A 15475-nucleotide genomic window follows, 5' to 3' on the forward strand; every position below is an offset into this window, starting at 1 on the left:
CGTACGTAGTCTCTTAATTACAGTCACAAAGCAAAGCAAAGCAAATCAAATGCTAATCCAATCCTTTAATTAATATATATATGATGTTATAACCACTTTTTAATAAAGCTACAATCAAATGCTCTAACAAATACAATTTTAAGAACCTGAATTTCAAACCCCCTGATAATTTGCAGGATACGATCAACATGAAAAAAAAAACACAGAGAAAGCAATAGCCCTCGCTAAATGAAATTAATACAGGGCAAAAGATATCTGAAAGTAAACGACAGATTAATTAAACCCTCTAACTTCGTGAAATAACTTGGCAAAAGATGAACTCACATTACTGAAACAACACAATCGTGGTGGCTGGCTTTTGATACACTGAAGAGACAATGCAGATGTCCAAGCAAATTTATATTCTCCAGAAACTGTTTTAATGTCTCCAATCCGAAGGTGGACGGTCTCATCATTAATTGAAAACGACTATTGATTTATTTTGTTTTAATAGAATGCAATTTAAAAAACCGATATAAATAGCATTAATTATATTTAATCAAACTTTAATTTCATATATTCAACAGAAGAAAAAAAAACTTAACAACTTACAAGTGACCAGATCAAGACATTGGACAAACTACGAACAAATAAAGTACTTTCACAAACTTTGTAATTAAAACTGTGATCTTTTATTGCAACTCTTGCATATCCGTGTGATGCATTGAACTCTCTCTTCCATCTTCAAACAATTTGATATATGTTTTCAATATTCAGTTGTCTTATTTACGGGTGGGATTCTTAGAGGGTAAACATGAATAAAGACTTAAAAAATTATTTTAATCTTATTGCTATACATGGTTTACATTCTTCGTGTAAACATGCAAAATCCATCAAATGTTTTTGTTGACTCCCAGCTTCAAACAATGGTTGTCTACAGTTGGTGCCATAGAACTACCGTGGATCAATAGCAAAATCATTACTTCAAATACATGCTTTTGTTGGAAAAGTGATCTCCATGGTCAAGCCATGTACTAATAGGCTGTTGAACCAAATATTGGTCGGATAAAGTGTTTGGCTTTTTGGTGATTGAACAACAAGTCAACTAGATGGAAGTCATCATCGTTTTAACAATCAAGTATATTCTTGAAGATGAGTTGTGTTGGAGCAAAACTCTAATGTGGTTTCTCAAATTTGGGGTTAAAGATAAAATTCTAAGTGAATAAATTTATATTCTAGTTGTGAGAAATGCTATTATCACAAAAGCATTCACACAACTCTTTTTCATAAACTAAAAAACAGATGTCTGGTTCACGTAAGCAGATCACCACTTGTAACAGCAGCTTTCTTTTTCCTTCTTTATATTTTGAATAAACTTTAGATACAAAACAATCACTAATCCAAAGAAACTCACACAACCAAAAGAATGCGTGCTCAATAATACCAAGATATAAAAGTATCCACCAGAATTTTATAAAACTTACTCCAGAAACTGTTTTAATGTCTCCAATCCGAATGTTCTTGCACGCAGGCAACAACTACACCTTCAGAGTATCCACCAGAATTTTATAAAACTTTAGAAATATTAAAAGGAAGTTTGAGATGCTTAATCTGCTGTGAACATCTCTTCCCTAAGTTCCCGCTTAGATCAAGGAGCATGCACCCTCGCAAGTCAAGCGATACAAGATGACAACAACCATCCAGAATTGCCTCCAACCCAATGTTTGTCATCCTGTTCCGAATGAGTTCAAGATGAGTTAACTGAGGTAAGGTTTTCCCAATTGCTAAGGCCACCTTGTTATCTTCATTGCCAAATCTATACGGATGTCGGTTCAGCTTGAGTGTTTTTAGCAAGGGGCAATAGTGACCAGCAGATTCAATATCTTCTTGTGAAACATATGTTTCGATAAAGCTGAGTTCTTCTAATGATGATAATTTTTTCAAATCTTCACTCAAGTGACCAAACATTTCACCATAACACGCTGTAAATTCTAGACGTCTTGGCTGACTTGATCTGTTTAGGAAGAGAAATCTAGTAAGCTAGTCACGAATGTTAAGTTTATGATAGAGAAGACCCAATAAGGATGTGGGTTAAATACAATCATCTGATATAAACACTTAAGTATACAAACAAGTAATTAAATTAATAATGTAGTAACTAATTTCTAGACCCTCTAAATTACGAACACAACCATAATTTACTACAATCGTATAAGTATACAATCATTAAATAAATCGCAAGGATTTTAGAAAGACAGTAAAATAAGAAATAATATTAATGGCATACCTATCATTAACGCAGTGAAGAAAAAGCTCGTGATCACAAAAGCCAATGAAGCTTAAATCAACCAGTTGGCCTTGGCTTCTATCCACAGCTTGCTTACACATCTCACGACATATTCCTACACTTTGGCATGACCGTGCGTCCATATAAATGACCCTCCACATGGCAGGGTCCTTACAGATTCGACGCCAAGCAGTGCACACTTTCTGGGCATTTTCAAGTCGGTCAACCACATCAAGTCTTTGAAGTATAACGAGCATTAGATCCGATGGGAGATCCAACCAATTCCTTGTTGGTTTCCGTATCTGTTTGGGCTTTGGATCAATATATAATACCCACCAACTCATTGCATATACGGATTGAAAACACAAATAACAGAAAACCTTTCAACTACTAATGTTTGAAAATTCAATGCATATATATATATGTGTATAAACTATAAAGATCAAAGTACTGATTGAATGGGTGCGAGGATTTGAATCCCGTTATACAGTAGAAACTCTATAAAATAATACACTTGGGACCACCAAAATTTATTAATTAAAAGAGTTATTAATTAATCGATAAATTAATAATTATTAATTTATATATTAATTAATATTTTATTAATTTATAGTAGAATACTTAGTTTACAAACACCTTTCAAGCTTCCACTTAATTATTGTATACAATGCATGTATATCAAATGAACGGCCCAATTTGAAAGAAACCTTCAATCTCCCAAGTTGAATTGAAAAATGATCCAAGAAATTATTGAAAGCGTCATTGGAATTAATAAAGATGATATCGATGTAGAAGATGATGAAAGTTATACAATGGAGCCCCCTTCGCGAAACAAAGCTATTAAAGCGGCAATCATATTGAACAATTTCTTGTTGAGCTATGAGAAAACAACACAAGAAGTTCTTACCATGCTAAGGAAAATTAGAGACGAGATTCAAGGGGAAATTGATTTCAACAAAAAACAAAAGACAATTGAGTCATTTTTCAAGAAACCTTCATAAATCATTCATGTAATATGCTATATATAAGGAATTATTAATTTATATTTTATATGGGGTCTAAAGAAATTATCAAAAATGTATTATCTTATAATTTTAGCAAATTATTAATTTAGCACCCTATCCCCGAGTCGGGACCGACAAAAAATATTATCTTAGAGAGTTTATTAAATAATCGAGTATTAATTTATCGAGTTTCTACTGTATTTGAGTTTTAGTAGTATTGATTGCAGGAATAAGAAAATCAAATCGGTAATTTAAGTAGTATTGATTGCATGGAATAAATAAAGAGATAGGCCACTGATGATATGTTATTATATGGTATTGATTCTACGTAACAATTGGCTGATTTATTAGTTCTTTTTTTTTTTTACTTTTATTACACGTAAATTTTTTATATTAATAATCTATATATCATAAATTTTACAGGATCCGAATGTGGCCACAAGTGGCCCGCGTTAACGGATAAGATGTTAGTATTTTAATGTAATTGGATTAACTGGTCGATCAATTTAATCATAGTAAACATTAAGCAAGTTCGGGATGTGCGGAGTGCACGCTTTCTTTAGTTTACTATGATATTAGGGGCGAAGCCCCTAACGAACTGGGGGTCCGGGGGCAGCGCCCCCGGTTGCGGGGTTCTAGGGGCAGCAGCCCCTAGCAGGGTCCAAGGGGCAGCACCCCTGGCTAGGGTTAAGCTGCTAGGTCAGCTTGGAAAAATTTTATTTTCGTTAATATTGCTTCATTAAAATTTCATTAGAAAAATGAATTTTATGATTATGTCACACATAACGAATTTTGAATAGATAACTGCTTAAAGCAGTTATCTAACTTTGAAACTGCCTGAAAACTGCCCTAGGTTAATATATCGTTCATATTTGGATTGACGAGTTTTCTCTGGTTCATCTTCCTTACAAATTCCATACGAAATTCTTGTCTCAAGTTAGAGTTTTATCCGATTAAAGTATTTTGGAGAACCACCAAAATAACTTTTAATCTGAAAGTTATCACACAACTCTCTAAATAATCCAGGTTGCTATTTTGAAATCCCCAACATAAGAACATAACTGACAAGCCTATAAAGTGTTCTATTTTATGTTCTTACGTCTTTTAACACTTTTGTGACAACTCTCATATCAAAATTCGACTAGATTAACTGTTGAAGGTGCGTACTAAAAAGAGATCCTAATGAGTTTTGATTCATAAAGTTGTGATTCATTCTCTTCCAAAAGTCATTTCTATTTTCTCAAAGTGCGTTGTACTGTTTTTATATTATATAAATAACAGGAGAGGCTGCAATTTATATTATATTCAATAAAATAAATAAAAGAAGAAGTGGGTCGAAGGTCACCCAAATTGCTTACAACCAAACATGGACAAAAAAAGGTGTTAGGCCATTTTCTATATATATATATATAAAAGGCATGTAAATAACTTACAAAGATTTTATAATAAGGAATTTATAAATCTTATTGGTCTTTTATAAAATCCATTTTATAAAAGTTAGTTATTTGAAATTCAAATATTTGAAATTCAAATAATTATTGAAAGAATAATATTAAGTTTTCCATTCAAACCAGCCTAAAAATCCTAACTTTGTGAAAATGGATAAGTCAAATGTATAGGAGGTATGTGTGAGAATAAACCATAAAATGTTTATCCCATTTGATGAATATGGTTTATGGTGCAAAGTCTGGTGATAAAGACATTTTATAACATGTGAAGAATCTCCATTTGGTGGCCAAAAAGGAGATAAAGAACTTACATAACGTTTGTGTTCATAAGACCATAGTTGATATGGACTAGACGGTCACGGTCGATTGAACCGACCGTGGGATAGACCGTAGCGTCTGCAGAATGAAGACAACCTTTCTCACATGTTGAGCTATAAATAGAAGACTTAGGAATTCACAAGACTTCACCCTTTGCTCTATAACACTAACACATACAATCAGTGTATTCTCTTTCGTATTTAAGAATTCAAGCTTCAATTCTAAGAGAAGAGATCAAGATATACTAGAGCAAAAAGAAGAGTTTCAAAGTTATTATCTTACATTTATTCACTTGTATTTTTGAGAGTTCATCACTAGAGGTTGTTCTAGTGATTTGACAAGTGAGATTTGAGAAGGAAACACGCTATCTTGATATAGTGTTTTCTTGTATTTGGTTGAGAACTCTATCTTAATATAGAGTTAATTAGAGATTAAGTGAAGACTCACTATCTTGATATAGTGAGATATTGAAGAAGAGTAAAGCTAGTCACTTAGTGTGGCTAGTGAAGAAAGTGCTCACTACCTTGGATTAGTGGAGAATTGTAAAGCTAAGTAATTGGTGTACTTGGTGAATACTACGATTACTTCATTTGAAGAGTGAGACGATTGCACCGGTGATCCCTACCGTTTTAGGGAGACTGCTTAGTGAACAAAACTCTCGATCGGGGAGAGGATGTAGGGTAGATTAGTTAACATCCACTTGAACCTCTATACATCAGTTGTGTATCTCTTTCACAAAACTCTTTACATACTTACATTTGTTTATTATTAAAATACACAACAAATGTTCTTCCATATACAAGGTCTAAACATTATCTAAACTTTTAAAAGAAGAAATTTAAAAAAAAAAAAAAACTATATATTCAGCCTCTCTGGTTTTCTACATAATTGACAAAAATTGAAGCAAAACAATTAAGGATATGTAATTCTTACCTAATACAAGAGACCGATTAGATGGACAGAAAGGATTAGGAGAACTCGACTGCTAGAGAGGAAAATATGAAGTTAGGCGTGATATTATGCGTGAAATTAACCCGGTTATAACCAATTTGCCAAAATAGTTTTGATTTATAACCCATGAATAATTAGGATTAATAAGATAAATTATTATGATATTATATTATTATGAGGAAAAATTAGTCTATAACTGAATATAGGTTTGACACATATATCTCAACATTTGTTTTATTAGAAGAGTAAGTATGATTTGTCCGTTCAAAAAGAAAACGAAGTTAATATATATTTTTTACCAAACATCACGATCATAAGGAAATTGATTCCACGCATATTTTATTTAGTAACCAATTATTGAAAAACTAAACAAATAGCAGCATGCTAATTATTTAATAATTACTTTAGATAGAGAAACTAGTAACTAATCTATCCAATTCACGTACCGAAGTCCCTTTCTCACCGACTGCTTCCTTTGCTGCCTTCCTCAACTCTTTGGCTCGTTCTCTCTCCAACCGAGTCGCCTCACTCACTGATTTACTAAACAACTCAGCTAACTCGTCCGAGTCAGGAACCACATTCCCTCCCTCACATGCTTTTATTCCCACTTTCAACTCATCTAACGTGGCATTCGACTAATTGTCCGCGCTCATCGGCCATGTCAGCATTAGAACCTCGGCCGCAATCGCCTCCAATGTCGAGTTCCACCCACAGTGAGTCAAAGTCGCACCCACCGAGTCATGACTTAGTATCGCCACTTGTGGGGCCCATCCTCTAACCACAAGACCCCGCCCTGCCTCACGGTCTTCAAACCCCTCCGGAACCCTCCCATAATCCGCCGCCACATGCCCTACCGTCGGTTCCTTAACCGACCACAGAACTTGACTCTTTTCCAACCCGAGTGCGACCGCCTCCATCTGACCATTAGTCAACACTTGTTGAATTCCAAAACAAACTACACCACCGTGTTATCCGCACACGTGTCGAGCCATGATAGGACCTCACTCGAGCTGGCCCTACCTCGGTCGGTTGACTTAACACCGGGGGGAAGCAACGGCCCCACCGCAAACACGCGGTCATGCCCAAGCTCCTCCTTTAAATGGTCAACATAAACCTGTTCCAAGTCTGTGAACGAGTTTATAACAAGTCCCCAACTCGCTAAATTCCCCCAAAACCCGTCTTTAATAAACTCGGACTCCGGGTCACCTTCTACATAACTCCGTTAAACCGGCGACACCTGCCACCAAGGAAATTCCGGCGAGTTGGGAATCTCCGGGAACTTAACCACCTCATTCTCATCTTCGCAATTCACCCTCTTGGGCTGATTCTTCCACAACGAATATATAACTGAAAGCCCGAAGGCCCTGGAAGGCGAAAACGTGTATCTTCGGATACCAAGCTCTTGGGCAAGCCAGTTTGTCCATCCCAAAAACATATCAGATATTATAGCCACCGGTGGATTATTATGATTCCGAAACCAATCCATAAGCGGGTTATAGAGATGGCCGAGAGCAACCATCATGGGCTTGAAGGCGTTGAAGGGAAGGTCCTTGACGTTTTCGATGCCGGAAGGGATGGCGGGGTGCGGCGGAAGAGGGATGATGAGGGTGGTGGGATGGGCGGCGAGGAGGGTGGAGAGAGTTGGTAGGTTTTTGGGGGTGATGAGGACTGTGATGAAGAGGTTGGCAGCTGCTGCTAATTGGTGGGTGAGATGTAGGAGTGGTAGCATGTGGCCTTGTGCTGGATATGGGAATACGAGGATGTGAGTTCCGGACATCGTTGGGATTGGAGAGCCAGATAGATTGGTGGAGTTTTGTCTGTGTGTTGGTTGATATTATTAATGATTGATTAGAGTGGATGTAGACAACAATTGTGGAATTTTGTATCAACTGATAGTGACCGTTGGACAACTATTTATTACCAACTCACACCATCAAAGAACTATTTCCAAAACCCGATCAGGCAACGAACTAGCCGTCTTGGTTGACTAGTCGAACTAGTTGAACCAAAATTAAGAACCGGATTAATTTAAAAACTACAGTATATAAAGTCTCATAAGTCATACCCAATTAGATTATTGCATGAGAACCAATGATTAATAAATAAGGGAAATGACCTTTAAAATTTATAATTAATGAAGCATATAAATCCTATCCTATCTTAATCTTAAACTAGGATTTAGGACCCGCGTTTCGTGACGGGGCCATTAAATTAAACGAAAAAAACATACATAAAAGCGTTAAACCATGAACTTGTTGTGAGTCGACGTGAACTCAACCTGTATCGGGTTACGACATCGGAAGTAAACAAAAGAAATAAACCCGTTAATGCCAAAATACAAAAATTTGTCACATGTAGAACAAATAAAAATTGGCACGTTATAGTTGCGAACCGACGCAAATTCGGTATTGACGGTACCAACACAGATTTGTAAACATGGATTAGTAACCCAAAAAAACATATTTTAAAGGGCAGTATCAAACATTGAAGCATGGATAAAACATGTGACAATGAGATAGTTTTAAATATGAAGAAGTTTCGGTCATTGTAAAGACCAACTATAACAAATACTAAAGCAAAATTTAAAAAAATTGTTTAACCGATAAATCATACATGTAAAGTCAACAAACCGATGCAGTTTGTTAAACACTATAATTAGCTAAAACATTAAGTAAAATAAAGAGAAAAATAACCATATGATAATGTAAAAAGAGAGTAATGTTAATCTTTTGTTTGGAGCATAGTATTTATAGCCTTAACAATAAAATAATATAGAATTGAAGAGTAAATTGAATGGTGATATTGTGAGGAGGAGAAAATCCTTTTTTTAATATATATATTAATATATATAAACGAAACCTTTAAAAGCTCCATTGTTACTTACATTTTTTCAAGCCATCAGAAACAATGTAAAACAACCCCGTAATAAGGGGGGGTAAAAACCAGTTCTTCTAATAAAAGAAAATGTTGAGGCTTAAAAGTGAAGTTGTCACACCACGCCAAGGCAGAAGCACAAGCGCATGAGATCAAGTATATCGTAAGCATATGATTATCGCAAACATAAATTTATATAGGATACTAATTGTTTAAAACGTTTACAAAACATGAGTTATTCAAATACATAAAAAGATTTCAAAACGCTTTAAGTTATAACAATGAAATCCTTTAAAATGTCGTATCCTATGATGCATATGGTCCCTACTTGTATTCCACGAATTTCGTTATAAACCTGAAAAACATACTCGAAAACGATCAACATAATGTTGTTGGGTTCACATGTTTTATAGTCGTAATGTAAAACCGTTTCCAAAGTAAATAATGAAGAAGTTTACGTGGTTATAAACAGTGGCGGACCCAGGATTTTTTGTCAATGGGGTCCCAATTTTTTCGGTTTACAAAATTTTTCGGGTCGGTCGTTATTCGGGTCGGGTCGAGGCGAGGAACATAATAAAACACGGAACTATGGTGTCATTGGAAACAAGTAAGTAGAAAGAATCTAAATTACAAACTAGATGAAACATGCACTTTTAATTCATACCCGAAAAACATGAACGTAATCTATATATATGGTCTTACATAATTGACCAAAACATGAAAAAATAACTCTAACACAAATAAATGATTAATTATAATATACATACACAAGGTAAATAATAAAAGAATATGCAAAATCCATGTTAACATTATATATGTTGCATGGTGATAATGACTATATGAGAGAAACTAACAAAAAGCACAAATACCCTAACTGAATAACTAAGACTAGGATATTAAAAAAACAACAAAAGAGGAGTATGATGGGGCTTGAACCTACAACCTCTCACAAGTAAAACAAGGGACTTTCCACTGTACCAGTTCAATGTTAATAGTATGGGTTCCAAGTATTAATTTTTATGGGGTCCTTACAAAATTTAATATACCGTCTCTAAGTAATTTTTAAAAAACATCGGTGTCCCGGGACCCCGATCAGACCTATGTGGGTCCGCCCCTGGTTATAAATCAAAAACATTCTTGTTGAAAACGTTAGTATGAATCTTGAGTCTATAAATAAAAGTATGTTTGTGTTAAAAGTATCAGAGATATTCTAGAGACCATATTTAGAAATCGTATTCCTTACAATAATCACCAACAATAACGGTAACGTGCAGTGGCCCTACATAGGGAATTCGTTGCTTTTAAAATGTCAGTAATGGTAACAATAATATTAATAATATTTCAGGGGTTGCATTAAGTAATTAAGTTGCCCTAGAACTTTAGTAATAGTAACAGTAGCGTTATTGGGTATAAGTATGTGTAATTGTATATAATGTGGTGAGCAATTCAAATAGGTTGAAACGTTCATAATAATTAAGATAAGTGAAAGCGAATATGTATGAAAATGTCTTTAGTGAATATGTCTATATTTACGTGATATGATAAATGAAACACAAGTAAGATTCGATCCTCGTACATCTAGCTTGGACTACGAGTACGCTATCATATAAGCCTATAACCAAACCAACACTTAACAGTAACAATATATGTGACCTGAGAGGCAACAAGGTAACATCTACTCATATACTTATAGATCAAAAAGGAACCTTGTTTTATATTATCTCATAAGTAATTCAATTAGCAACTTGTATAAGAACAAACACGTTAGGCCTTTGTATTTCCCAATAGTAAACTCGAGTAAGATTAAATACGAAGACGTTGAGACATTGTATTTCTCAACTAGTAAAATCATATAAAAATATATACGAAAACGTTGAGGCCTTATATTTCTCAACTAATAAACATGTAAAACAATAACACGAAAGCATTGAGGCTTTGTATTTCTCAACTAATAAACTCGTATAAGAATAAATACAAAAACGTTGAGGCCTTGTATTTCTCAACTAGCTAACACGAAAACATTGAGGCTTTGTATTTCTCAACTAGTAAACACGAAAACGTTGAAGCTTTGTATTTCTCAACCATTAAACACGAAAACCTGTAAAATCGCGGGTGGTAATGGGCCTACGGTGTTGCTTGATAATGGGGGTATGTCATGTAGTGGGGAACACTAGCTAGTTAGTTGAACTAATATACCTTAATCATATCTAATGGCTAATTTTGTAGACTCTGATGCTTAAATTTAGATGGATAAACAATACCCACGATTGTCTTAACTATTCAAATAAAAAGTGCAACAAAGTTTTGATATGCTAATTATAAAGTTTAAGTTAAGTTGGGGTGGCTTGGTCTAGTAAGAACTAAAATAAAGCGGGTCTTGACTGTGGGTTCCACTAGATTATATAAAATTAATGAAATTGTTGGATCTTACTTGTTCCGGTAAAGACCAATGCATGAGTTTAAGTGGACAACAATATCGATGATCGCAGTTTTTGCGTCTTTCAAAGCTTTAAGATAATTTATATGTTTTTAAAACCGTACTTTCCGATTTTGATCCCATTGCATTAAACTTTTTCAGGGACGAAAAAAGAGTAAGTGTGGGGATTTTTGATATAATGATAAATATATATATTTCCCTTGTATATTCTGTATAATATTTTATTAGTTTTTGTTTGTTTTTATTTAGAATTTATATGCTACTAACATATTTGTGTAATATACGTTCCGGGAGTTGAACGTGGTTGAAAAGGGCGAAAAAAGAGTTAAAATGAGCTAAACGAAGAACCGGAATAATCAGGATCGAACCGGAAGGACCACGAAAGATATCTGGTCGGACCTGCCAATGGCCGGCCTCCCATAAGCATGCCACACTGCGCAACCAGGGAGGGCATGCCTTTTCGTGCGACACCTAGAGGGTGGATTTCCAAAAAGTTCCCGAATTTGATCAGGTTTGAGGCCCAATGCACTATATAAACACCCTTAACCTTAAACCTGAACATACCCTCCGACCACCAGCCAAATTTGGAGTTTCTTGGAGCGTAGGATTTCATATTTTGGCGGTCTTGAAAGCATGGAACCAACCGGTGAAGTGCTACTTGATCAACAACGAAGACTACGGGTTTTATCGCCTTTAATCTTTTGTTTCTATTGTTTTTCACCATGATTTCTTTTATGTTTATTTTGTTTGATTTTTCGATGCTAGGCTAAACATTATAAACTGCCTAGGCTATCGATGAACCTTTGTTAAATGTTTGATTTTGATTGGGATTTTATCTTTCGTTATGGTATTATGAATTAATAAAGAGTTTGGTTTTATATAATTGATGCATATTGTGCTTAGCATTGTTTGGTGAGTTTTATTGTTTCACAGTTTCCTTGGTGATTGTCTGTCATATAATAGGATTCTGTTATGTCATCTACTGTGTGTTTTTGACTAGTTTGTGGTTGATATGCATTAAAACCATATAAACAACAATAATTAATCAAGTAGACCTAAGTGTGCTGCTAATCTAAATAGCTGTAAGGTGATAGATTATTAATAGGTCTTTGTTGATTAAGTGTAGGTCCTCTAGATTGATCTCAAGACTTTACTCGGATCAATCCGTGTTGTTGGTTAGAGGAAATCACCAACGACACTCGGATCTCGGATTTTAGTTTTGTTATTCTAAAAGAGAGGAGATGAGAGAAGTAGGTGAGAGAAAGAAACTTTATTTCCCTTAGATTGTCTTGTATTGTGAAAGAGATGTTGTGGAGAAATGGGTTAATTGGCCTTTATATAGGGTCCCCATTTCTCCAAAATTTACATAATAAACTTACAAAATAAACGTACTGAGTACGTACTACACCGCCTAAAAGCAAACTAAAACGATATATACAATCCTAAAAATAATATATAATATTGGCTCTACATTAAGATTGCTATATTTAGTTCTTGGTAAGAAGTCCGTCTAGGTTTGATTTGTCAACTTTGTCTATCGAGTCAACTGAATTTATTAAACTACATTTGATTTTTCGCGCTGTAAGATAGGATTTCATATAAAGGTACTCGTTCATAATTAATTAGGTAACCGTAAGAAAGTCTAATCTTTAAAACTGGTGTGCTTAAAAACTCATTAGAAACCCATGGGTGTCTTTTTTTAGAAGGGTCAGGGGTTCTGTTCGGGTTTTCACTTAAATGTCTATTTTATGGTCCCAATCCGATAACAAGTATTTCTCGATTAACTGAAAACTGAAACTTTGGGATTCTAGCCCAGGTGGTTTATCTATCATCATCTGAATTAAGTCCAAGTTCTAAGTTGAGTCGTGTATAAATTCTATTAATTAGTTTAAAATTATTATTTTAGTAACCCCCCCCCCCAAAAAAAATAATAATAAATAAATAGTCGTATATGTAGTTAAGTCTAATTTAGCTAGTTTAAGTAATTAAAGTGTCTCGTGGGTTTGATATCTGGACTTACTTAGCTGTAGTATAGTCGACCGGTTTACTTCCCGGTTAGTAATTTTAGTTGAGTTAAGAGTCTATAATTATTACTTAGTGTCTAGATTAGCGTAATTTTAGTTAATAAATTTATAACTACTTTTAGCACATCATCGCCTTTAGGTTGGGGTGTGACAATACAATATGAAATTTAAATCTAATTTTTCTTCATTCATTCAAAGTTCAAACGGTTATTCTTACAATAATAAAATACAAAAACTAGATAATTTTCTAACTAACAAAAACCTAAAATATTCGTGATAATACGAGTAAAGAGTGAGTACTTGAAAGAAGAATTACCTATTTGTTCATCATTTTTTTTTGAAGAAAGAATGAATAGCATTTTATTTTTCCATTATTTACCTAATTAAAAAGATTCTATAGGATTGAGTTAAACCTAAATTTTACCAAACAATACCAATTATAAGTTTAATTGATCAATTTCCCTAAATCCCTAATATAACCCTAATTTTATAATCTTTGAATAATAATCAATATAGAGGCAATACAATGTTTAACAACGCAACAATGGTGAATAATAAACTAAAATTAACAATCACCTTGTTGACTAGTGATTGCCATATGGGGTTACTTGGTGGTGTGACGTGTGGTGTTTCCAAGGCTGGAGGCGTTGTCCTGTGTGGTGGCTGGTGGTGTCTAAGCTGATGCCCGACAGCAGCGGGTGACAGACGGCGGTGTGTGCTTGGTGGTGGCAGGTGACCTTCAGTGAGACATTCTCACTACCTTTAAGTTCTAAATTGAATGAATTCTAGATTGTTTTCAAACCCCAACCCATTGGTAAAAACTTTTTTTTGTTTAAACAAGTTTATTATTGTTGTTACAAATAGCCCCCTTCAAGTTTGAGTTATATAAAAACAAAGCTTTTAGTATTTGACCGGTATTTGTTTATAAAATGCGAGGTTTTATAAAAAGAAAAATCAAACGCAAAATTCAATGGTGATCGTTAGCTTGTTGAAAAAAAATTCATTAGGGTTTCCGCACTCAATACCTATAAAAAATTTTCAGACAAAAATCATGAAATTTACTGTATTAACCGAAAAGGCAGTGGCAGGGGTCACTCTGGTCCCATGAACCTTCACCCCTGCGTCTAAGAGTAAGTTAATTTTATGTCCACATTATTTGATACCGAATGTAAACAAGTCAAGCCACTTGTGAGCCACTTAAGATAAACTCACTAAAAGATCGAATTAATCCAAGCTTAAATGAGTTCAGGACTTTCTAGGCTTGACTAAAATAAACTAGGATAACACCTCAAAGATAAGTGGTATGTCTGGTTGGGAGCTTTTAAGAGATTCTAGCTTCAAGCTTTTAAAAAAATGCTCATATTCAATAAAAAAAACTTTGTTTGGTTGAAGGAGCTTGAAGAGAAAAAACTACATACTAGTATTTGAGAAAAAGCTACAAGTTTTTATATTTGAATTTACAAGTTTGGTACTTGAACCTTGATCAACTTTTGTTAATTTATATAATAGTTACACATTTAATCATTATTCAAAACTAACTACCCCACGACTTTTAAGAGACCATAACTTTTTTATACGTTAATATTTAAAAAAAAAATTATATCATAAAAACGAGCATTTTATTTTCTTTAATTTGAGTATGATATTGCTATACTTCTTTAACTTTAAAAAATTAACATACTACGTGATTACTAGTTAGGATTGGCAACAAGTCTAGTCAGGCAAGCTCGGGTCATGTGCAAGACCAAATTAGGGTCGGAACGAGTCGATACAAAAATGGTTAATTTAGTTCGGTTCGTGTCGGTACGGTTTTGAGTCAAAATAGGTCATGTCAGAACATGTTTTAGATTAGAACGATGCGGGTCGGAAAGGGATTCAGATCAAAACAGGTTGGTTTAAAAAATTATCTACTTGAAATTACTGTATATTTCAGCTTTGCTTCTTGTTTTTCGCCACCGGTTACACACTTACTGCCATCGCACAAATTACATGTCTACATTCGGGTTATGTGTGTACAGTCATCAGGTAAATCATGTACCAACACCGATTATGAGGTTTATGTCAGGTTGTGTGTCCACTCCGCTGCACCGCGCAGGCACCCACCTAGTTTTATTAAAAGCTCCAGCTACTCTGTCAAACACTTAATTTATCTA

General features: G+C 34.5%; 1 pseudogene; it reads right to left on the minus strand.

The window, feature by feature from the left end:
• Positions 1-6391: 6391 nt before the first annotated feature.
• On the minus strand, positions 6392-7821 carry LOC143588360 (UDP-glycosyltransferase 89B2 pseudogene; annotated as a pseudogene).
• Positions 7822-15475: the final 7654 nt, after the last annotated feature.

Source organism: Bidens hawaiensis, unplaced genomic scaffold (assembly GCF_021521415.1).
Source record: "Bidens hawaiensis isolate Kalapana, Puna unplaced genomic scaffold, B.hawaiensis_p1.1 tig00036332_1, whole genome shotgun sequence".
Taxonomy (NCBI): domain Eukaryota; kingdom Viridiplantae; phylum Streptophyta; class Magnoliopsida; order Asterales; family Asteraceae; genus Bidens; species Bidens hawaiensis.